The following is a 23465-nucleotide window of genomic DNA, read 5'->3' as shown; positions in this document are numbered from 1 at the left end:
CTAATATTCGATAAAGGAGGAAAGACTATCCATTGGAAGAAAGACAGTCTCTTCAATAAATGGTGCTGGGAAAATTGGACATCCACATGCAGAAGAATGAAACTAGACCACTCTCTTTCACCATACACAAAGATAAACTCAAAATGGATGAAAGATCTAAATGTGACACAAGATTCCATCAAAATCCTGGAGAAGAACACAGGCAACACCCTTTTTGAACTTGTCCACAGTAACTTCTTGCAAGATACATCCACGAAGGCAAAAGAAACAAAAGCAAAAATGAACTATTGGGACTTCATCAAGATAAGAAGCTTTTGCACAGCAAAGGATACAGTCAACAAAACTCAAAGACAACCTACAGAATGGGAGAAGATATTTGCAAATGACGTATCAGATAAAGGGCTAGTTTCCAAGATCTATAAAGAACTTATTAAACTCAACACCAAAGAAACAAACAATCCAATCATGAAATGGGCAAAAGACATGAACAGAAATCTCACAGAGGAAGACACAGACATGGCCAACATGCACATGAGAAAATGCTTTGCATCACTTGCCATCAGGGAAATACAAATCAAAACCACAATGAGATACCACCTCACACCAGTGAGAATGGGGAACATTAACAAGGCAGGAAACCACAAATGTTGGAGAGGATACGGAGAAAAGGGAACCCTCTTACACTGTTGGTGGGAATGTGAACTGGTGCAGCCACTCTGGAAAACTGTGTGGAGGTTCCTCAAAGTTAAAAATAGACCTGCCCTACGACCCAGCAATTGCACTGTTGGGGATTTACCCCAAAGATTCAGATGCAATGAAATGCCGTGACACCTGCACCCCGATGTTTCTAGCAGCAATGTCCACAATAGCCAAACTGTGGAAGGAGCCTCGGTGTCCATCGAAAGATGAATGGATAAAGAAGATGTGGTTTATGTATACAATGGAATATTCCTCAGCCATTAGAAACGACAAATACCCACCATTTGCTTCAACGTGGATGGAACTGGAGGGTATTATGCTGAGTGAAGTAAGTCAATCGGAGAAGGACAGTGTATGTTCTTATTCATTTGGGGAATATAAATAATAGTGAAAGGGAATATAAGGGAAGGGAGAAGAAATGTGTGGGGAAATATCAGAAAGGGAGACAGAACATAAAGACTCCTAACTCTGGGAAACGAACTAGGGGTGGTGGAAGGGGAGGAGGGCAGGGGGTGGGGGTGAATGGGTGACGGGCACTTGATGGGATGAGCACTGGGTGTTATTCTTTATGTTGGTAAATTGAACACCAATAAAAAATAAATTTATTAAAAAAAAAAAAAAAGAAATTATCTGGCCCAAAATGTCAATGGTGCCATGGTTGAGAAATCTTCATCAAGTTGCTCACTTAATATGCATGGTATTGTACTACTAATTAAAAACCTTTTGACACTCATTAAAGTTCTCTTGTGCACATAATACTGGACTCATTTTAACAAAGAAGTAAGATTTTCATTTACTTGATAGAATCAATCCATTGGAATAGAGTGTAGTTCCCCAAGATTTAGTGAGGTGTGGTGTTCATTTGACAATTCCAGTTCATGAAGGGATGGCATCCAGTGATCCCAAGAAAATCACATCTGTTATTTGTAATTGCTTAAGACAGTAGTTAACTGTTGGTTGTTTACAAAAATCTTAAATTTTCTTAGCACTTATTTCCTAATTTTTAAAATGTAACTTTTGGATTCCTATAATATGTGAGGTTAAACACCTATTATCTACTTAGAAGTTAAAATGCATGAAGTGCTTTAAATGCTTTATTGATTCCCAAGTTTTATCTACATAAATATATACTCTGCAACTGTAAAAAAAAAAAAATTCATTCTTGAGCTATAGGTAAACTGTGAAATCACAGAGATCAAGAGGACCATGAAAGCAAAATAAAACCATGAGGACAGAGACAAAAAGTTAATGAGGGAAAAAAACAAAACAAAACAACAGAAGATGAAAAAAGTAAAACACTATATAGGATTAATCAAATAGGAATGCCAGATGCAATGCAGAAAAACACATCATAGAAAAAATGCAATGGCTATGAGCGTGGAAGTTGAGATATTACATAAGAGTTAAGATAAAAAATAAATATGCTTGATATTGTCCTGCTAGAGAAGCTATACCCTCTAACCACTGCCTAGAGATACACATTTATCACAAGAGCTGTTTACAAGGGATAATTGTGAAGGAACTATTTAGAAAAAATTTTTAAGGGAGAACAGTAAGGTAATGGTACTTGCATAAGTGAGTATTGCAATAATACAGCACCTGTATTTAGTTACAGATTTAATATGGCACTCTCAAGAGCTCAACTGCTGAACATTTTAAGGGTGTAATTTGAGGACAAAATTAATGGGGTATACCTTTAAGCATGTAAGGCTGCATTATTTTATTAATAACCATTAAAAACTCCTAGAAAGTATATATAAATATACATAATAGTTAATGAGTAAAGAAAAATAAAATTTCACTATCATGTAAAAGCTAAACCAACCACTAAGGTCATCTGCTAGTTAAGTGACTCATTCCAAAAAAATTGGCTTATAAAATAAGGGTTTCAAATCCATGCCTCAAAAGCATTACAAATTTATTTGATATTGAATCTTTGGTGTGATTTGTGGAAAGTATAAATTCTAAGTGTTAAATCTATAAAGGATACAAAACTAGGTATTAAACATTAGATTTCAATTCATGGGCTACTCTGGAAAATGTTTTGGCAGTTTTATCATAAAACTAAATATGCAAATGACATACTTGTTTATGGTTTCTGATCTAAGAAGATTCATTAAAAAGACTTCTGAAACAACAGGTTAGTGGAAAAATGCTCCAAAGAGAAATTACAACTTTCTTATCACAAATAGTTGGAGGTTATGGTTACTAATGTATAAGCAGATGATCGAATGTCAAGACTTTTTTTTTTTTTTTTAATTTATTTAAGATAGTCACAGAGAGAGAGAGAGAGAGAGGCAGAGACATAGGCAGAGGGAGAAGCAGGCTCCATGCACCGGGAGCCTGATGTGGGATTCGATCCTGGGTCTCCAGGATCACGCCCTGGGCCAAAGGCAGGCGCCAAACCGCTGCGCCACCCAGGGATCCCTCGAATGTCAAGACTTTGAAAGAAACACAAAAAGGATCACAGCTGCTGGTATCTCCAAAATCCTCTTCCCACTTCTGTCTTAGGCTGTTAGTATACAACTCCTAAATGCTGTTATGGGTTAAACAATGTCCTCTAACAAGGTATGTTCAAGTACAAGCCCTCGGTACCAGTGAATGTGATCTTATTTGGAAATAGTGTCTTCTTTGCAGACATAATCAAGTTAAGATGAGGTCATATTTAATCCATGGTCCACAACAGTTGAAAATTATGTATCTCTTTTTCCCTTGAATTTTTAGTTGTCTAGATTGTGTTTGACTTGGAATTTGATTACCAGAAACTTAAGATGACAATTAAAATATTAAAGATGATACTATTAAATTTAAAAATTGACTATAATAGTCAAGTTGTCAAGTACAATTTGGTATCAAATTTTGGCATCCAAACTTAATAAAAAATTCTCAGCTGGCTTTATAATAATACTTACAACAAAATGGCCCAAGAGTACCAATTGCAGTCTGACACTAGATAGTCAAACTGCAGAGGAATACTCTATGCATAGCTTAAAATGCAAGTGGAATTACTCTATGCATGGCTTAAAATGCACGTGAAATTAAAGCAAATTACTGTTTTAACAACAACTAAACTGCTCCTGAATAACATTCTATCATGATACTAGCATTCCAGAAGCTCTAATGAAAAGAATAAGGTCATCCTAATGGGGTTGTATCTTGTGCTATAAAGTGTTCCATCTTGTCCTGATCCTGATCAATATATGTAACAATCGTTCAGATGAATCAATAGAAACACATTGATACAGTTTGCAGAAACAAACAGCATATATATTAGGTGCCAGAATTAATATTTTAAATGATCTTAAGATCAGAAGAGTCATCTTTTAATTGTGTGAAGTGGGAGAGTAGGGTTGAGTGACAAATCACTGGTTGGTTCAGTGACACAGAGTGGGTGAGATGGCCCAAGTTTTGTCTTCTACTCTGCCACATACTGGTCTTAAGTTTTTGGTCATGAAATTTCAGGGGTCTGAGCCTCATGTCCTTCATCAGGAAAACAGGTAAAAGAACAGTACTGACTGCAAAAGGACTAAATGAGATAAAAAGCTCTCCACTCTGTATCAGCCATAAAGACTACTAAAATAAATTGTTAGATAGTAATGAAAGATGACTTCAAACACTTCCATTTTGACCTCAGTGTGTACTTTCTAATTGACTAAATTCTTCTTCCCAGCTTATCTCTTAACTCAGGCAAAAGACCCTACAGGCAAAACATCCCATGATGGGAATTTCAAGCAATAAGAACTGCTCTGAGCCAGCAAGATTCCTTCTGACTGACTCCAAGACAATTATCACCTGACCTCTTCTGCTCATCTGCATTTGCCCACTGACCTTTGTCCCACATTTTCCTTATAGAAATGTGGAAGTGCGACGCCTAGGTGGCTCAGCAGTTGAGCATCTGCCTTTGGTTCAGAGCGTGATCCTGGAGTCCTGGGATTAAGTCCTGCAATGGGCTCCCTGCATGGAGCCTGCTTCTCCCTTCCTCTACCTTGTCTCTGCCTCTCTCTGTGTGTGTCTCATGAATAAATAAATAAAATCTTTAAAGAAAAAGAAGAGAAAGAAAAGAAAGAAAGAAAGAAAGAAAGAAAGAAAGAAAGAAAGAAAGAAAGAGAGAAGAAAGAAGATAAAAAGAAAGAAAAGAAAAAAAGAAAAGAAAAGAAAAGAAAAGAAAAGAAAGAAAAGAAGAAAAGAAAAGAAAAGAAAGGAAAAAAAAGAAAAGAAAAAAAAGAAAAGAAAAGAAAAGAAAAGAAAAGAAAAGAAAAGAAAAGAAAAGAAAAGAAAAGAAAAGAAAAGAAAAGAAAAGAAAAGAAAGAGAAAGAAAGAAAAGTATTTTCAGCACTTTGGAGACAGACTTTGAAGTGCTGGTCCACTGTCTCCCCAGAGGTGGCCTCACTACAATAAACTTTCTCAATTCACTACTTCTTGTCTGCCTTTGGATTTTGTAAGCAGTGAGGGGCTGAGCCTGAGCTTTTGGATCCCTGAACCCCCACATCCTAGTAACAGTAATATAGGAGAGAATTTTACTTAACAATAAGGCTCTATTTTTCTCTTATTTTCTTCATGAGTATCCACTTTCTGTATATAATCAAGTAGAGGACAGATCTTTGAAAGAGTCCTATCATGTGCAATGAGTTGGGCTCCAGGGCACCCTTGACAAAATTCTAACAGGATATTCATTTTACCTGCTGAAAAGATCTGTAATACCCACAAACTTGCTAAGGTTATTTGGGGGAGGGGAGGTGGTTAAAAAAGTGCTTCTAGTGTGACAAGAACTGCCTAATGTCCTTCATCTCAGTTTCTCAGTTTCTCCTAAGTCAGCCTTCATAATTCAGCTTTTTTTTTTTGAGAGAGAGAGAGAGAATTCACTGGAGCAAGCACAGGTAGAAGAAAGAGTGCAGAGGGAGAGGGAGAGAGAATCTTAGGCAGGCTGGATCTCAGGACCCTAAGATCATGACCTGAGCTGAAATCATGAGTTGGATGCTTAACCGGGGAGCCCCTTAATTTTCTTTTTTGAACTTAAAGAATATTCTACACACCAATTTTCAAATGCAAAACAAAAAGCCAAGACAATCAAAATCTGCCTCTAGTAGTTTTAATAGCATACAAAAATGATGACACTCTATGGGTAACAAGCATGTTATCAAACTATATGAGAACAGAGTTATAATTAAAGAAAGCTCATCCAAAAATAAAAATAAAAACGCATACATAAAATTGAAAGTGGCTACCTTGGAGAGGTGGTTTTATGGGTGATTTTTAAAAACTTCTTTACACTTTTCTGTATTTACCAAATTTTTATCAATATATATGTATTCTTTTGCTTTGAGGAAAAAATTAATTTTTAAGAGATTTATTCCAATAGTTATTTTTTACTTTAGAATACCCTCCTGTTTTTCCATTTATGTACTAAGTTGACTGTCATAGGTAATTCAAAATGCCTCATCTAAAACAGTTTAATAATTCTTACAGAGCAACACGTAAACAAGTACAGAATATGGGAAACTAAAGCTATATAGGTTCAGTGACCAAAAAGGAAAAAAAAATTTAAAATAACTGCATACACTTCATGAGGTCTGAATAAGTAGCTCATGGTGTGCTGTGCTATCCCCAACTTCCCAGTGAAGGAACAGAGTCCCTGTAAGGAGCTTATATAGCAATGTTGCACATATTATCACCTTCCATGCATTATTTAAATGCATTACTCTCTACCTTCTTCACTAGACTATAAACTCTGTGATGGTGAAGATTATCTCTGTTTACCACGATTATTGATGCTCAGTACATAACTGTTACATAACAAGCTAATAATATACTTATTTAATAACTCACTATAACATTATGAGAGCTGATTATGATAGGCCAAAAAATCCTGAAGGGTAAGTTTTTTTTAAATGATAGTATCCATGCAGAACTCTTCAGACTGAAGCACCTATTTGTTTCTATTAAATGGAGGTTAGTTTTTTGATACAAAATACTGCCCACAGAAAAGGACTCTTAAAAGAGTAATTAGAAACCCCCTGAGCATTATAAAACTAATTAGATAAATCCATAGATCTCTATAAAAATAAACATAAATACTAATTTCAAATGAGCACTTTGTCAGTAGGATAGAAACGTTATCAAGTGTCATTTGGGAATTCTCCCCTAAGAACTGCATTTTGAAATGTTTAATTATGTTAAAGTCATTCTGAAAATAGCTTCTGGGTATTTAATCTTCATGAAATGAAGTTCTAAGTCTTGTTTTTCAACATAGTGATACAAATTAGCTGTAAAATAGGACTTCTTTCTCTCCTGTTTTTGATATCACTTCTGTTATATTATGAACTTATTTCAGCAGGAAGAAAGGATTCCCTGGGTGTTTAAATGGATTATGATTATAGATGTGTGTATACCAGTAAGGTGAAATTAGAGTATTTATTCCAGAGCAGTGCTGAGTTTAAAAGCCTATATTTTCCAACATGGTAAAACAGCAGTGTAAGGCTGAAGTTTATCCAACACACAACATCCGATGCAAACCTAGATTCTGGTTTCAAGAAGTGTGTGTATATCTCTCTACACTAAAGGTAGGCAAAACTTACAACAGGATCAGTATCTGGGTTTTTGTTTATTTTCCTTGAGAATGCTACAGTACTAGGGGAAATGATTTTTAAGTGACTACTGTTACTACCAATGGTATCTGAAAATCATTGCCAAGATATTCTCAATACTGGATTGTAGGACAGAAGGTAAGAATTTCCTTCTTAAGTCATCAAAGCTATTTATTTTCCTGCTCTCTGGGCTCGGACTTGGGAACTTGACTTAACTGTACCTTCACTCTTCTCTGGCAATATTCTCCCCAGGATAATGTCATCTAGTCTTTCTTTTTTTTTTTTTTCATCTAGTCTTCCATCAGAAAATATTCTATATCCATGATGACTCGAAAATCTCTAGATGTGACTGCTCCCCCAGGCTCCAGACTCATGTATTCAACTGGTTTCTAGACATATTCCCTGGCTTACAGTCTTTACAGGGAACATGCCAAGTTAATTCTCATTTTAGGATGTTTTCAATAGTTGTTCCAACAGCTTGGAATTCTCTTTCTTTTCGTTCTTATTCATGGGGCACCTCCTTAGAGAGGTCTTCCAGACCTCCCATTTTAAAAAAGGACCTACCCTCTCTGCCATGTTTAATTCTATTACCTGGTTTTATTTAACATCGAGCACTTATTATTATGTAAAAATAATCAAGGTATTTGTTTACTTGCCATTGCCTGTATCCCCCTCACTAAAATGGAAGTTGCTCAAAGGCCACCATGCTGTTTATTCTAATTTATCTGTGCCTCTGTCATATTGGGAATTCCTTATTTTTGACTATCACTGCTGTTTAGTTAAGGCCTATTCTCTTACATTTTAAGTATGCTGAGATCAATGTTCCATTCTTCTCTTACTCTTAATCACAAAGGGGAAATAACAAGAGGTCTATTTCCTCACCCTCATCAGTCTGTCTTACCAACCCTCCCCACTTCAAAGCACCTATCTACAATTCCCTGATTACCACCGGAAGTGGGTTCAAGATCTCTCAACCTCAGTTTCTGAACCTCTGTATGATACAGAACAAGGACTTGATATATTTAGATGAGAGCACCACTAGCAACAAGGGCCCTAACAAGTGAAATGTTGAATGCGTCTCCGATGCTTTCTTGTCCCAGCTTTTGAATCTACGTAAGACAACAGAAAGTCAATCTTGGTACACACTGACATTTACAGAAGAACAGGTGCTGTAGGAAAACATCATAAACAAGTGTTCCAATATGAACTAGTAAAGTGGCTTTCCAAATACAGATAACAAAAACAGTGTCCTTCATCTATGAAAAAGTGAAAGTTTGCAAATAAAATGTCTTAAGAAAATGTATTTTCCTTATGCATGTTAGTAATGAATGGCTATCAAAAGTCAGTGTTTTATGTATTTAGCAGCAATAAAAAAAGACCTTGGACTATTAAAAAGTAGAGGTTTGGGGCGCCTGGGTGTTCAGTCTGTTAAGCATCTGAGACTCTTGATTTCGGCTCAGGTCATGATCTCAGGGTCCTGAGACAGAGCCCTATGTTGTGCTCCTGGTCTACTTGTCCCTTTCCCTCTGCTCCTCCCCTGACTTGCATGTGCGAGCTCTGTCTCTCTAAAATAAATAAACAAAAATATTAAAAAAAAATAAAAGTAGAGGTTTATAAGAGAAATAATATTGCAGAAACTGTGAAAGTGGACACAAGTTTATTTAGTTAACATGCCAAAAAATATGAAGTGTTAATAACCTATCTAGCATGGAAAGATTTTAATTTGTATAATTTAATTTGTATAAAGAGCCATATAAGTAAACAGAACATGTAAAGCAATCTCAATGTCTAGCAAGCCTACATTAGTCTTTTCCCTCAGGATTCACTTTTAATTAAGCCTGTGTAGATAGCTATATCAGAGATGAAATGAAGTACTTCTTTTTTACTTTCCCTCAGAAATACCCAAAAAAATCTGATTGGAAACCTAGCCCACCCTACTTTAGATCTTTTGTTGTTTTCTTCATTGGCTCCTCTCACTTGCTCACAGAACACTTGCACACAAAGAAGTTAACCAAAAAGGTATAAATAAATATATATTTTTTAAAATGCATAAAATGGGGGGATCTCAGGGTAGCTCAGCGGTTTGGCGCCTGCCTTTGGCCCAGGGCGAGATCCTGGAGTCCCAGGATGAAGTCCCACATCGGGCTCCCGGCATGGAGCCTGCTTCTCCCTCTGCCTGTGTCTCTGCCTCTCTCTCTCTCTCTCTCTCTCTCTATCATAAATAAATAAATAAATATTTTTAAAAATGCATAAAATGCTGCTGGATTTGTAAAGATGGATTTCTAGGTCTTGTGGATTACACATAAACAGTGTTCCTTCACAATTGTGCTAAATTCCTGTGACAGTGGTTCTACTCTGGGTAACAGTAATGACTGAGCAAAGGCTGACGCTTATAAAGCTCTAGTCATCTTCTATAAACCAGACCTGAACCAGAAACTGCACCTGGCAGCTCTTCTGTCTCACTCCCATTTGTCTGTAAGGCCCACACCAGTGTAAGCATGATGGAAAAGAGAGAAGATACCCCAAATAATGATACCACAGTGCTAGGATATGAAAATCAAACATAATAATTAGTTTCTTTAACTCAAGTCATTTATTCTATGTGTGACACATGCATATAACTAATTAGGATGTTCACGGGCTTCTGTCCCAACTTTTGCGGAACTTTATTTTGGGTCCAAGAGCCTTAGAGTACTTTTGATTTTCTTTAGTGTCATTTTCCTACTGAAATTTCTTTAAAGTAAGTTTTGATTATATGTACAGTTGATCCCTACTTAGGTTTTTTTGACCTTTGAACCTTTCTACATTAGATGCTGACACTAAAGAGTACCTTTCCTATGATAAACCCAGTTTTCAATCCATCAATTAATAAACATTGCAACTTACTGCAGAGGCTGCGGGCATGTTAATATCCAGTTTCAGTAACACTATTCTTCTTTTTATTCTTATTTGTACTCTTATTTGGATATTTTATTGAAACTTCAACTTATTTTATGTCAGTTTTAGGAAAATGGAAAAATGAAAGTCTCTGTTAGTAAAATGCTTATCTAAGAAGCTGAGTATAATAACGGCAAAGATGGTAATTATTGAACATGTCAAAGAAGGCAAATCTTTAGTTTTAATCAGATGATCACTGAACACATGTACACATGTCAGAACCATATTGTTGAATAGTGTTAGGGTTAAGGTTAGGGTTCTAACCTAACCCTAAATGATTCTAACATTTAAAGTAAACTGGCAATTTTATTTATATTTGATCTCTTATAAAATTACCTCTGCAATATATGTTATTGATTTTCATAGGTTTTTAGAAGCCCACAATGTACCAAAATAGAAAAGTGTACTGATACTGAGAGATGACGGACAGAAATAAAGACAAATAGGTGAACAGATGGAGAGATAGCCACATAAATAGAAGTAGGGAATGGGAGAGAAGGAAAAAGAAAAGATGAGAGGTGGAACAGAAAATGAAGATGAGCTTAAGGATGAAAGGGGATGAGGAAAGAAGGGAGGGGAAGAGAGAGGAAAAGAAAGAAAAGGAAGAGAAGCATGGAAAGGAACAAAGAGGCCAGAAACCGCCGTAAGATTGGACAAAAGATTAGAGAGACAAGAAGAGATGAAGGGCAGGAAGGCATGTATTTGAAGCAAGGAGTCACTGGGGTGGGGGCGGGGGGGGGAGACTTGGTCACTAGCTTCTCACTCTAAGAACTTAGCTGGCTTTTGCCCTTCTTTAACAAATAATTCAGAAGTCACATTTATTCAAGAAAAAGGCAATTATTTTAAAACAACAGAAACAGCTGTTGAATGAGTCAGAGGAGACAGTAGTTGGAGCAATAGGCTGTAAAGAATGAAAGCCATCATTGCCTGTGCATGGAAATAAATGACAGCCTGGACAAAAGTTCTGCTGAGTGACTCTACTGCAACTACTGAAGTGGAAGATGCCACTTTTTGGTGCTTTGAAAACTGCCTTTTCTTCCCCAAAAGAGAAATGCTCATTTAATCAGAGAAGCAACCTGACAATAAATAGAGAACTAAAACCCTTTGAAATGAAAATGTGACAAAACAAGTAAAAATAATGAGCTTCCCAGTGAGACTGTGGAGAGATGTTAGTTAACATTATTTTATGGTACCCTTAATACGAAGTGATCACAGAGAATCTCCCAGTAGGATGGGACACACCTGAGAGGCCAATAGAATTTAGATACTTTGGGGGCACCTGGATGGCTCAGTTGGTTAAGCATCTGTCTTTGGCTCAAGTTATGATCTCAGGGTCCTGGGATGGTGCCCCCATCCCCTGTCCTAGGGCTCCCTGCTCACCGGGGAGTCTGCTTTCTCCCTCTCCCTCTGCCTGTTACTGTCAAATAAATAAAATCTTAAAAAAAAAAAAAAAAAGAATTTAGGTACTTTGTCCAAAATCACGACTAAGTCAGGTGTGCTAATGTTTAATTTCACAAGTGATTAATGGACATATACACTATCTGCTGGAACATCCAGAGAATATGAAGGAAATCGTAAGTGGACCAGATTCATTAATTTGTTTGTACTTGTAAATGTTATTAGGTCCTTAACTGTAAGCTTCCTGAGATCCAGGAACAGTATCTTATTAACCTTCCTACCTAGAGTGAATCAGCACATTGCTCAGCACAAAATAGTGCTGTTTTATGTGCATGTTTAATGGAGAGTATTAGAGCACAAAATCATAACTTTTAGATATCAGGACTGCATAAATTTGGTGTAAACTTTAGATATCAGGACTGCCAGTAACATGGAAATTACACCTGACCCTATGCCAATTCTCAAAAGGCTGACCATCACTAATTTACCTTCCCCAGAAATGGGTGCAGTCTACAAATCACTTGATATATAGTTCAAAAGATAAAAGTCATGTGCCTTTAGGGGACATCTGGCCTCCCTCCTAAGGACAGTATGAAAATAAAACAAAATTATAAACTGAGTAGTAATTAGATGTCCCTGAGGAAAAGGTTCCTCATATCAGCCATGATCAATGATTCAAATACTTCCCAACACAGATGTGCCCAATGGGTGAATAACCCTTATGTCTGGATCATCTCTCCAACCCAGTCTCATCGCCTCACAGCATCACAGCTGCTGAAAACATCATTTGCCTCTCTGATCCCTCATTCCTACCTCCTATATATGTTGACCTCCTGACTTCTTAATAAGCCTTCTCCTTCCCAGTCTCAGAGCCAACTTGCTCCCACTCCACTTCACCTCCACACATGCCCCTTTTACTGGAGCCCATCATTTCCCCAGTTCCTATGGCAGTAGCCCACAGTTCTCTGTTTCTAAGGATTAGAAGTACCGACCCCCTGGGAACCCTACTCCACCCTTGGGGGCTGGGACAGACATCACAAAACAAAGCTAATGTCCACTGGCCTACCTCAGTAAAAGGGAAGCTCCATCTGAAGGCCTCACATTTTCTCAGAGAAGTACTGGTGGATTTAATTGTTCAGTGGAGCTTAGGTGCTATTTGTATAAAATTTAATCCAGGGTACCTTAAAATCCATAACCATCAATTAGAACACTATTTGGGGGGTGATAGGGAGACTGTATGCTCATTTTCAAATGATAAACTTGCCAACAAAATTCCTCATACATCCCACTCCCAGATTAGAAATAATTCAATAAACAAAAGTACAAAATAAGCAGTAACACTGTGTTTAACAGACATTGAATTGTGAAACATCCCCTGGAACACTCCTATTTTACAAGTTACAGGAGCAGATATACAAACTTACCTAACTAGCTAGACAAGGACAACTTGTAATTTAATAAATAATTAGTTAAATTAAGCTAAGTGGGGCCTTTTCAAAAGCTCTCCTCCAGCCAGATGTTATAGAAGAGGCCTGCTTTACTGGAATCACACTTTCACCCACAAGATTCTCAAGACTTAAAGTGTAATATTACATCTTGGAAACTCATTACTGTATAATATAATTGGACAGGAAACAGGTAGGTGAGTTGCTGCAGCATTAAGTCATGGTCAAGAAAATACTCCATGTATGAACCTCCACCATAAACAATAAGGGGATATCGTAGCAGAGAAGATATAATAGAAAGAATAATAAAATTAATTAAGCCACCCCAAAAGAGTTTAGTCTGTTATAGTAATAATCTCCAGAGAGTAATCACAAAAGACATTACTGAGTCAGCACCATAGGTGTGGTTTGTCTCCATCTATGCCAATCCCTTTCAGCAACTGTTCAATAGGTAAAGTTTCCCACAATAAGTTCTGAGCATCTGTGGTCTAGAATGTGCCAGCTTTAAAGGCAGCATCTACCCAGCCCCTCAGCTCTGCAGGGTGCAGCCAGCACTCTTTAATAGGTGTGTACACCACATGTGCCCTAAACCCAAAAGCCAGGGGGTGGAATTTGAAACAGGAAGGTGTGGGGACTGCCACCATCCTGGGAAACAAACAAAACAAAGACTAACCCCCTAACTCCCACTTCATCCGGCTTCACACCATTCTCATTCCCTAGTTATTTTGAAAAATCAACCCAACAAACAAACAAAAACTCGATTTCTCTTCTAAGGCCCTTTAATCACTGCTCCCTTGTCCTATTTCATGTCAGGGCTGATTCAGCCTCAGTCACGGATTTCCCTGGGGCTCTTGCATTGGTTGGGGATGAGAAAGGGAAAGAGGGGAGGTGCCTGCCAGGAACCTGGCAAAATGTGTAGCAAGTGGGAATCTGGAAATGAGTTGCTGGACATCGTGGTCTCCAGCCTTGACTGTTTGCGCCAGCACGGCTTTCTCTTTGTGTTCTGACCTCCTCTGAGTTCTCCTCTCCACTTCTGGGTCAGAATCCTAGAACTTAGAACCTCATCACTGCATGCAGAGTCAGCAAGGTGTCCAGTGTTCGTTCCCACAGCCTCCTCCACATAAAGCACCATTGTCTCTTTACATCCTCATGAATGCAATAACTGACACACACACACACACACACACACACATTCTCAGCCTCCTCACACACCTTATAGGGGGTAATCATTCCCCTAACGTGTCACAAAGAACAGGCCTAAAGTCTCCGACTACCTTTGCAGAAGCTCTCTCCTCTGGGCACACTGGTTCTCAAAATCTGGTATGTACTAGAATCACCCTAGCGAGCGAACCAAGGACACAGGCCGCCGACGGGACTTGGGAAAGCACAGGTCTCAACTATTCTGAAGGCAACTGGATTCAAACAGAAGAGATTTCGTCCAGAGTAACTCTTGTCTGGCTTTCCCAGTCCATCCGCGCTAGAGACCTAAAGACACACGCGCTCTAGGGCAGCCTGCGCCCCCTCGGCTGGCCGGCCCGCGTCCCCCGGTTCCCCCCTCCCGCCAGGCCCTTCCAGACCCCGCCCCCCGCCCCCCTGCCCCCACCCCCCGTCCCCCTGCTCCCCTGCTCCCCTGCTCCCCCGCCCCCCTGCCCGGGGTCTGCAGCGCGCTCCAGAAGCGGAGAGGAAACCAGTCCCGCGTCCAAGGTGGGCGGCGCCTGCCCCTGGAGGAAGCCGAGCGCACCCCACCCCGCCTGAGACCTAACTTTTCAAACTTCCCCACGCGCTCTCAGCCGCCCGACGATGGAGGAAAGTTGACCAGAGGAAAGGGGCTTCTGCACCCCGGAGAGCTGCCGATCCCGCCCCGGGTGCTCGCCAGCCCTCCTCCCCCGCCGGGCCAGCCCACCGCGCGCGCAGCCTGGGGAGCCCCCCCCGCCCCCCGCGGCCGGGGAGGGCCGCCCGAGCCCCACTTACGGCCAGGAGCGCCCCGAGCCGCGCGCCGCCCCGCCAGCCGCCCGACGTTTGGCGCCCAGGAAACGGCGAGGCCGAGGGAGGGGACGGGAGTCACCTGGCGAGCGTCAGGTCCCGGCCGCTTCCCGCCCCGACCGCGCCTCCCCGGGGCCCGGGCGCACGGCCGAGGGAGGGCGGGCGGGCGGACCAGTCGCAACAAGTCCGAAGCGGTGTCCCTGCAAACCCCGCGCGGCCAGAAAGCGTCTCAGGACCTGCCTGAGCTCCCGACACCCAACCCTCTCCCCACCCAGCCCTCTCCCAGCCTAGTATAAAGCCTGCCCTCCCCGTCCGCCCCGCGGGCTCCGGGGCCAGTACACGTCCCGACACCTGGGCCCGGGCGAGCAGAGGCCGGGAGGACGGCGCGCTCACCTGGGAACCCACCGGTGGGCCTCGGCGGAGCGGGCTGCGCCCCACGCACCTCGTTGCCGGGCTCCGGAGGGCGGAGGGCGGGGGGGACCGGGTCGCACCTCCCTGGGGAGGGTGGGGCGCGGGCAGCCCGCAGGAGATCGTGCCAATCGGCAGCCAATCAGCAGCCGGCTCTGCAGACCCCTACCCAACTGCAGGGGCTTTCCAGGCTTGGGAAGCAGCAGGCGGTGGAAAGGTGGTAGAAGCGTCGCTTGTGCACGTACCTTTTTATGTGAAAGGGAAATTCTAAACATCATCAAAGATTTGGTATCGACTTTGGATGACCCTGGTTGTTGACTTGAGATGGAAAAGATACTGTTTAAAACGGGAATACCTGCGTGAAAAGCAGGTCACTCTAGGTGGGCTGCTGTGGAGCAGGGTTCGGGGAATGACGGCATTATGTGGTTTCAACGTAAATTACAGCAATTAATAAAATTTATGTTTTAAAATTTTGTCTACACCTCAATAACTCTCAGGAATGTTTCTAACAACTGTATGATCATATAGTCTTCAAAACATAGCCGCTTGCAGCAAACGTTAAAAATGCAGCCTAGTACGGGAAAAAATGAAGCTGGGGGTAATAATAAGCATATTTTAAGCTTTGGGCATGATATGTAAATTATCATAAAATGGAATTGACCTTAAAAATGACTTTTATGGATATTTTGCTCTGAATAAAGTACCTGGGGAAAATGCTAAACTATTGGGATTTCAGTTACGTTTTGACTGATGAACCAACTTAGACTGGAGGATGAGATTTACATATCCTAGATGCTGAAAGAGAGCACACAGCAAAGGGCTATGTCAGAAAGTAAAAGCAAGTTCCAAGAGAGAACAAAGATAGGCTTCCCAGATTGTGGTATCTGTGATTTATAGTTTCTTCAATATTATGATCTTCAATTTATCTTGTTTTATATATGTAACTTTTTTCTTTGGTTCCTGTGATTCCCATGTCTAACCTTTTAATGTGTTTGCAATCTTGGTCTTCATTTTCGACATGCAATCATCTGACTCACTCAATTCATGTTATCTGTGTGTGGTACTTAATTTAGTTGTTTGCTTTTATGATGTTCAAAAATAATTCTGGACGTTTCTCAGGGACATTTGGGACTGCATTCATAAATACACACTTAACAATAGCAAGAATATTTAGACTAAGCAAGTTAAAATGGGCCCATAGAAAGTCTCATTTTGTTAAAATGTTCATTCATACATAAATCAAGTGAAATTTCAAAGAAGGATATCTATTAAAGTGTCAATTCTTAAAAGCAGATGAAAGAGAGGAAAATGTAAATGGAAAGAGAGACGTCATTAAAGGTGCCATGCTAAAGCCTTTCTGCCCTTAGTGGGATGGGAAAATATGCAAAACTGACCTGACCCCTTAAAGGAGCCTACAAGCCAAGTAAAGAGAGTGGACACGTGCTCTAGGAAAGGGAGCTAATAGTACAACAAGTATGAGGAACTAGAAGTGGAAAGCACACAGGTCTTTAAAAGGTAAAAGGAAGTAATGATTAACTGCTTAAATCATTAAGGGATGCTGATGGAACTTCACAGAACTGTTGGAATTTGAATTGAATAATGACAAAACTCATTAGTTAGTGGAGTAATCTTGCGTCCCTTTAAGAGCTTTAAAATATACATATTTTAATGCAGTTTAAGACAATGGCTTCTAGGCAGTAAAGCCATCCATACAGAAAGAATGTCACATATAACAATAAAAAATCTAGAAGTGTTTATCAAAAACAGTTTTCCCAAGAACTCTGAGGTAAGTTAAGAAGCAAAATTACCAATAGTGTTGGCAAAACCTACCACCGGCTGAATCAGCATATTAGTTTAATACTCTTATAAGACACTTCGTGTTAAGACTACTGTGAAATTTAGTGAAATGAGCTTCATAATTATTTCATATTCTTGCCACATTTAAATTGTTATGTAAACTATTATGTAAGTAATAGCCAGTCACTGGTTCAACCCACAGTTATTGAGAGTTTTGTGTAGGAAAGGCACCGTGCCAAGTACTGGGCAGAGGATGGAAAGATCAATAAAGTGTAGTAGATATAACTAGGAATCATCCATGTTAATCTGAATTCTTGACTTGCATGTGTGTGCGTGTGTGTGTGTGTTTCTCTGTGTGTCAAGATGCAACAATGCAAACACAGTTTAAAGCCCACAGAGAGGGATCCCTGGGTGGTGCAGCGGTTTGGCGCCTGCCTTTGGCCCAGGGCGCAGTCCTGGAGACCCGTGATCGAGTCCCACGTGGGGCTCCCGGTGCATGGAGCCTGCTTCTCCCTCTGCCTATGTCTCTGCCTCTCTCTTTCTCTGTGACTATTAAAAAAAAAAATTAAAAAAATAAAGCCCACAGAGATGTTAGAGTATTTGTGAAAAAGAGGTGTGGAAAGAAATATAATTAAAGTTAGATATAGATAAAACTATAGATAGATAGATGATAGATAGATAGAGATAAAACTAATAATTATTTTATTTTCCATCACAAAATACCTTTAGAGGAATGAAATTGTGATTCCTTCATTTTCAAAATTACTATGTAGTACTGTGTAGTTTTTTTAATCTGAAGTATCTAAAAGGTTAGGTAATTTTAATATTATTTCAGGGAATGAGGCCCTCTCCTTCCCCCTTCTTTCTCTTTTCAGCAGATCAGATACATGAAACTAGAAGGTGGTTTACATTTTTCGTAGCACAAATAAATGATTTTTAGGCTCTTGCCAGTATTTACTGGTAAAATGCATAATTATGCAATTAAATGGAGAGACAGAACATGAAGCAATGCTAATAGGACATATTTGATAAAAAGTACTGATTATTGTAATTGTTTAATGTTTTAAATATTCATTATTAGTCTTTTGTTGCCAGTATTTGCTAAGACATAAAAATTGTCCAATTTAAGTATCTTTTAAATTACTTCTCCTGAAAAGTCATGAGCTCTCTGTCATTGTTATAGATGAATATGAATGCTATCTTCAGAGGTATTTTATCATGGCATTATCACCAACATTATTAACACAATCACAGACATCCATTGCTATCGTATGTTATATAAATTATGTAGAAATACATCAGTAGTGATCATTCTAGGTGTCCTCATAGGCAATCATTACCTGGACTAGATTTCACAGAGTTCAACTGAAGTCAGCAATATAAATTATGTTTTTGTAATTAAAAGAAAAAACAATGAGAAGGTGAGAGAGAGAGGGAGGAGAGGAAGAATCAGTAAACTGCCAACTCCATGGGCCTTTTTTGGAAGATCTAATTTGCAGATGTCTGCAATGCTGTATCACTGTCTCCTAGACATAACATGTTTCTTTTCACTTCATGCCTTTGCCCATCTCTGCTCAGCGGATGTCGAGTCTGTGATATCTCCCTTGCTTCTTCCTGCCTCTCTGTATGATAGCCATCACTCAAGATTTACCTCTACTCCTTCATTGTCCAATTCTAGCTTTGGCTGGTGTGGGCTCATTAAAATGCATAAGCCTTAATCCCCTTTCTACTTCTCTACCAAAGATATGTGACTTTATAACATCCCTATTACTGTGTGTGTGCGTGTATGTGTGTGTGTGTGTGTGTGTGTGTGTGTGGTTTTTGGGTTGTTGTTGAAGTCTTCTGGTATAACTTAATCCTCCCAGTATCTTGTCTTCTCTGCTAGTCAGATCAGGAGTTCTCAGTAAAGGGTTGCCAACCCTTTGGAAAATGCTATAATGACTGAGGGCTCCACAGGAACTTAGTGGGCGAGGATCCGGAATGATAGATGTCCTATAACATGTCCTTCACAATGGAAAATTACCCCATGTGTTGTACAAATAACAGCAGTCCTGCCAGACATAATGAAAGTGAAAAGGCCATTAATAATTACTTAAGTCTAGAACTTCTCTGTTATACATACAAAAGAAGAAATTTTTTTTGCACAGTTTGAATATATACCAACTTCCTGAAATCCAATTACAACATATTTTTAATTTACACATTTGTCAGAATTATTCTTTATTTTTTATGTTTATTTGAGAGAGAGAGAGAGAGAGACAGCAGGGGAGGGGCAGAGGAAGAGGGAGAGAGAATCTCAGGCAGACTCCCTGCAGAGTACAGAGCCCAATGAAGAGCTTGATCTCACAACACTGAGATCATGACCTGAGCAGGGATCAAGAGTTGGACACTCCACTAACGGGGTACCCCAATTTTTTTTATTTTTTAAATCATAGCACTGACAAAACTGCATCAGCTACCAATAAAACTGATGACTTTCCTTTAACATCGGTGGGTCAAGCATCTAACAACTTTATGTTTTTTTGGTCTACTTATGTGTGAATATTTATACACAAACAGCCTTCTTTGTAAATTTCTTATAATTAGGCACGAAATTACTTTTTTAAAATATGTGCATAGGTTATTTTATGAAGAACTGTCATTCGGTTTTACTATTATAAGGGGACAGTAACCTTATTAACCTCATTTGTTCAAACACAGTGTTCAAACACATTCATAGGTATTGAATCTGAGTGGTTAGAACTATAAAGTTACATTATACTCTTTTACGGGAGGAGCAGCATGAAAAGGAGGGATAAGCAAAGTAGAAAACTAGGATTTATGGAGTAATTCCTTTGTACAAGGCATAATGTTTTAGATTCTAATATATGTTCAGTACTCTGCAGGACCCGCACGTGATGGCATGCAACTGCTAAGTGATGAAAGAATAAGGAGTTCAAAAGTATAAAGCATTCACTGAATGGTAACAACAAAGTCCTTCACGTGGATTATTCCTGTATGGTCTGGCTTATCTCTCTGCTTCAACTGGCATCTCCTCCTCCCCTCACATCCCACCCCCACCCCACCATTTTCTGAGATCTATCAGCGGTTTTTCAGATTCTTTTCTTCTTCACAGCTTTTGCAGATGCTGTTCCTTTGCCTAGAAAGCTATCTTCACCCTGCTTCTCCTCTTTTTCCCTTGAGGAAACTACTCTGTAGAATATTCCCTATGTTTATTTGTTTTAATAAATGTTCATTTTCTTACGCAATATCATTTCATGGAAATCCTTCTGTATCAAAAGGTAAAGTTCTAATTAATTTTTAATGGGTGCATAATATCCTTTTGTGAGGATACTTATTATATAAGTGGCATTCCCTCACTGATTAGACTTTTATATGGATGATATTTTTCTACTATTCACAATGCTGCATTAAACATGCTTGTGTATTAAAGAAAAAATCTATTAACTCCTCCATCAGAGTTAAATGCAAAGCTTCTATTCGCAGGAAAGCCTTCCCTAGACCAGTGAATTCCAGGTTTACAAGACATCATGTGCTTTTTCTTCCTAAAAACCATAAGAATTATAATTTTAAGTTTATTTATGCAAAGCTCAACTCCTTTTGCTCCCAGAGAACTACCACAAGTTCCCAGAGAACAAGCATCCATTTCTGTCCATCATTGTACCCCTTGTGCATAGTAGGGGCTCAAAAAAACATATGAAGAATGAAGAAGAGAGTGAGAAAAGCAAATGAATTCATAAAATATGAATGCCCTGGCTTTAACTCTTCTAGATACTGCTGATGTACTGTCCCTTTTATCTCTTAACAACTCCTGTAGCTGATATTTCCTCTTTCCTTCTGAAAACTGAGAACTGGTATAGAAGTGAAAAGGATAAATGGAAGAGACTGTGAGCTTCAAGGATGTGACTTCCACATTCTTCAGTATCAAACTTTCAGTATCAAAATTCATCTCTAGATCACTGCTATAATCACTAGAGTGAAGTTACTCATTTGTAAACATAAGCAGATACACTTTTGAACAATGTCCTTTATTGCCTTCACCACTCCCCAAATAAAACAACCAAAAGTATATTTTCCTGGTTGGAGATTAAACTGATATTTAATGTAAATACATTAAACTTCATAGGTAGATGTGGCATCAATTCTGCTTACAAAAAAAAAAGGCAAAATAAAATGCACCGTCGTTATGATTGCTAGTTGGAAAAAAGGAATTAGGGGAGAATGTTTAACCAAAGGAAAAAAAATTAGCAAAACATAAAATACTACTGCCATAGACAGATTACATTGCTATTTGTTATTACATGAAGAATACAGGTTTTTATTAAAAAAAAAAAACTATTAAGAAAAGCAGTTGGGATTTTAGAGCAACTGGAATGAAAAAAAAAAAAAAAAAAAGATTAAGAAGAAAATAGAGGGTAGCCCGGGTGGCTCAGCGGTTTAGCGCCACGCTGCTTTCAGCCCAGGGCATGATCCTGGAGACCCAGGATCAAGTCCCACGTCGGGCTCCCTGCGTGGAGCCTGCGTCTCCCTTTGCCTGTGTCTCTGCCTGTGTGTGTGTCTCATGAATAAATAAATAAAATCTTTTTTTTAAAAAAAAAGAAGAAAAAAATAGAAATTCAGACGACAGAGACTGAAATCAATACCATTACCAAATCTACTGAGCCCAAGTTGTAGAGCCACTTGATTGTCATTGAAATCCTGGATGAGTCCTAACTCTTTAGCATGGCATCTTAAATTCCTGTGTCTCCATGTCCCTAGATCTGGTGTAATTATAATAATACTGACTGACCTCAAATTGATGTTGCATAGCTTAGAAAACCTGCAATTATCATACAAAAGTCCAATATTACTACGATTATCATTACCGCAGACATTCCTCACATACTGCAAACATCAAAGCCAAGGCAAGCTCTAGGATGACTTAGAACAGAAACACAGTCTTAGTCTCTATGTGGCAGAACTGCATTCTGGTGCTTCATCTAGGATGATCACATTCTAAAGATATCATCTGATGTTTCAAAATATCCCCCCAAAATTAAGTTTTCACCTTGCACACAACCTATGAAGTAAGGGAAGGCATTTGTCTTAAATTAAGCCAATCAGATTTTCTCTTGGCATTGAGAGATAACTTCAGCGTGCATCTGGAACTATCATATTAGTCTGTGGAGTAACCATATTTGCCATGTAGACCCATAAAACTGGATTGAAAGAGGACAAGGACACGCAAAGGTACAGTGCCAAGTAGAGACAAAAGAGAACACTGAGTCCTAATTGTTTTCCACTTCCTAAATCCAGATTCTCTTGTGGGCTTGAATGCAATCCTGTCCTGGGACGCTGGGAAATAGTCCTCAAAACATATTTTCCATTCCTATGTTTATAAATACAAGCTTGTTTCTGTTGCTTGTGATCTAAAACTTCTAACTAGTGATGCACTTTAGTATCAGGTGAAGGACTGAGTTTAATAGACCTGAGCATAATGTGGAACTAGCTAAGTCTGTAAATGGTCAGGTCCAGGGGGCAGGGAGGCAGTTTCTCACTCCAGAGGAGGAAACTGATAGTCCAAACCTACCACAATGAAATATTAGATTGAGCTATTATCTGTTGGCTCTTGAGACTTAGTCCAAATGCTTACCAATGATGAACATTAGTGGAAATAGTAGCAAATAACAGCATATGTGGGAGTGTATTGTTTACACCTTGAAAGTTTTAATTTTTGTCCAGGATATGCTACACTCCTGTACTCAGCTGTGAAGCATACAAAAAAAACCTGTGTCACTTATTTAAAATATTTGAGGTTTAAACAAACAAACAAACAAACAAACAAACAAACAAAATCATGAATCACATGAACTACAGTAAGTAGATTTATCGAGCACTATAAACAAATTTGATGCATGGATTAAGAAACTACAGAATCCAAATATTAGGTGTATATATATCAAACTTGAACACCCTCTCCCACTCCTATATCTTTAAATTAGCCTTCAAACATTTGTCTCTGATAGTAATGGTCTCTGCATTTCATTATAAAGTTCATCCCATCACTACATGGTCAGGAAAAAGTACCAGGATGGGGCCCTGGTAAGAAAGGCCTCTTCCTTTTTTTTTTTTTTTAATAAATTAATTTTTTATTGGGGTTCAATTTACCAACATACAGAATAACACCCAGTGCTCATCCTGTCAAGTGCCCCCCTCAGTGCCCATCACCCATTCA

General features: G+C 39.2%; 1 protein-coding gene across 2 annotated transcripts in view; it reads right to left on the bottom strand.

Moving 5' to 3' along the window:
* The window catches only part of FAM83B (family with sequence similarity 83 member B), an 85182-nt gene extending 69672 nt beyond the window's left edge, over window positions 1-15510 (bottom strand). Inside the window, exon 1 of one of the 2 annotated variants that reach the window (XM_038554353.1) lies at window positions 15440-15510. The gene's annotated coding sequence lies outside the window, so the exon portion shown is untranslated. Of the gene's footprint in view, window positions 1-15034; window positions 15164-15439 lie in introns of those variants that run through there. The other variant, XM_038554352.1, reaches the window with a different exon arrangement.
* Between the last annotated feature and the right edge of the window lie 7955 nt (window positions 15511-23465).

The sequence above is a fragment of the Canis lupus genome, chromosome 12 (genome assembly GCF_011100685.1).
Source record: "Canis lupus familiaris isolate Mischka breed German Shepherd chromosome 12, alternate assembly UU_Cfam_GSD_1.0, whole genome shotgun sequence".
NCBI classification, from domain to species: domain Eukaryota; kingdom Metazoa; phylum Chordata; class Mammalia; order Carnivora; family Canidae; genus Canis; species Canis lupus.
Note: the sequence above shows the minus strand (reverse complement) of the source record. Positions and strands in the feature narration are given on the sequence as shown.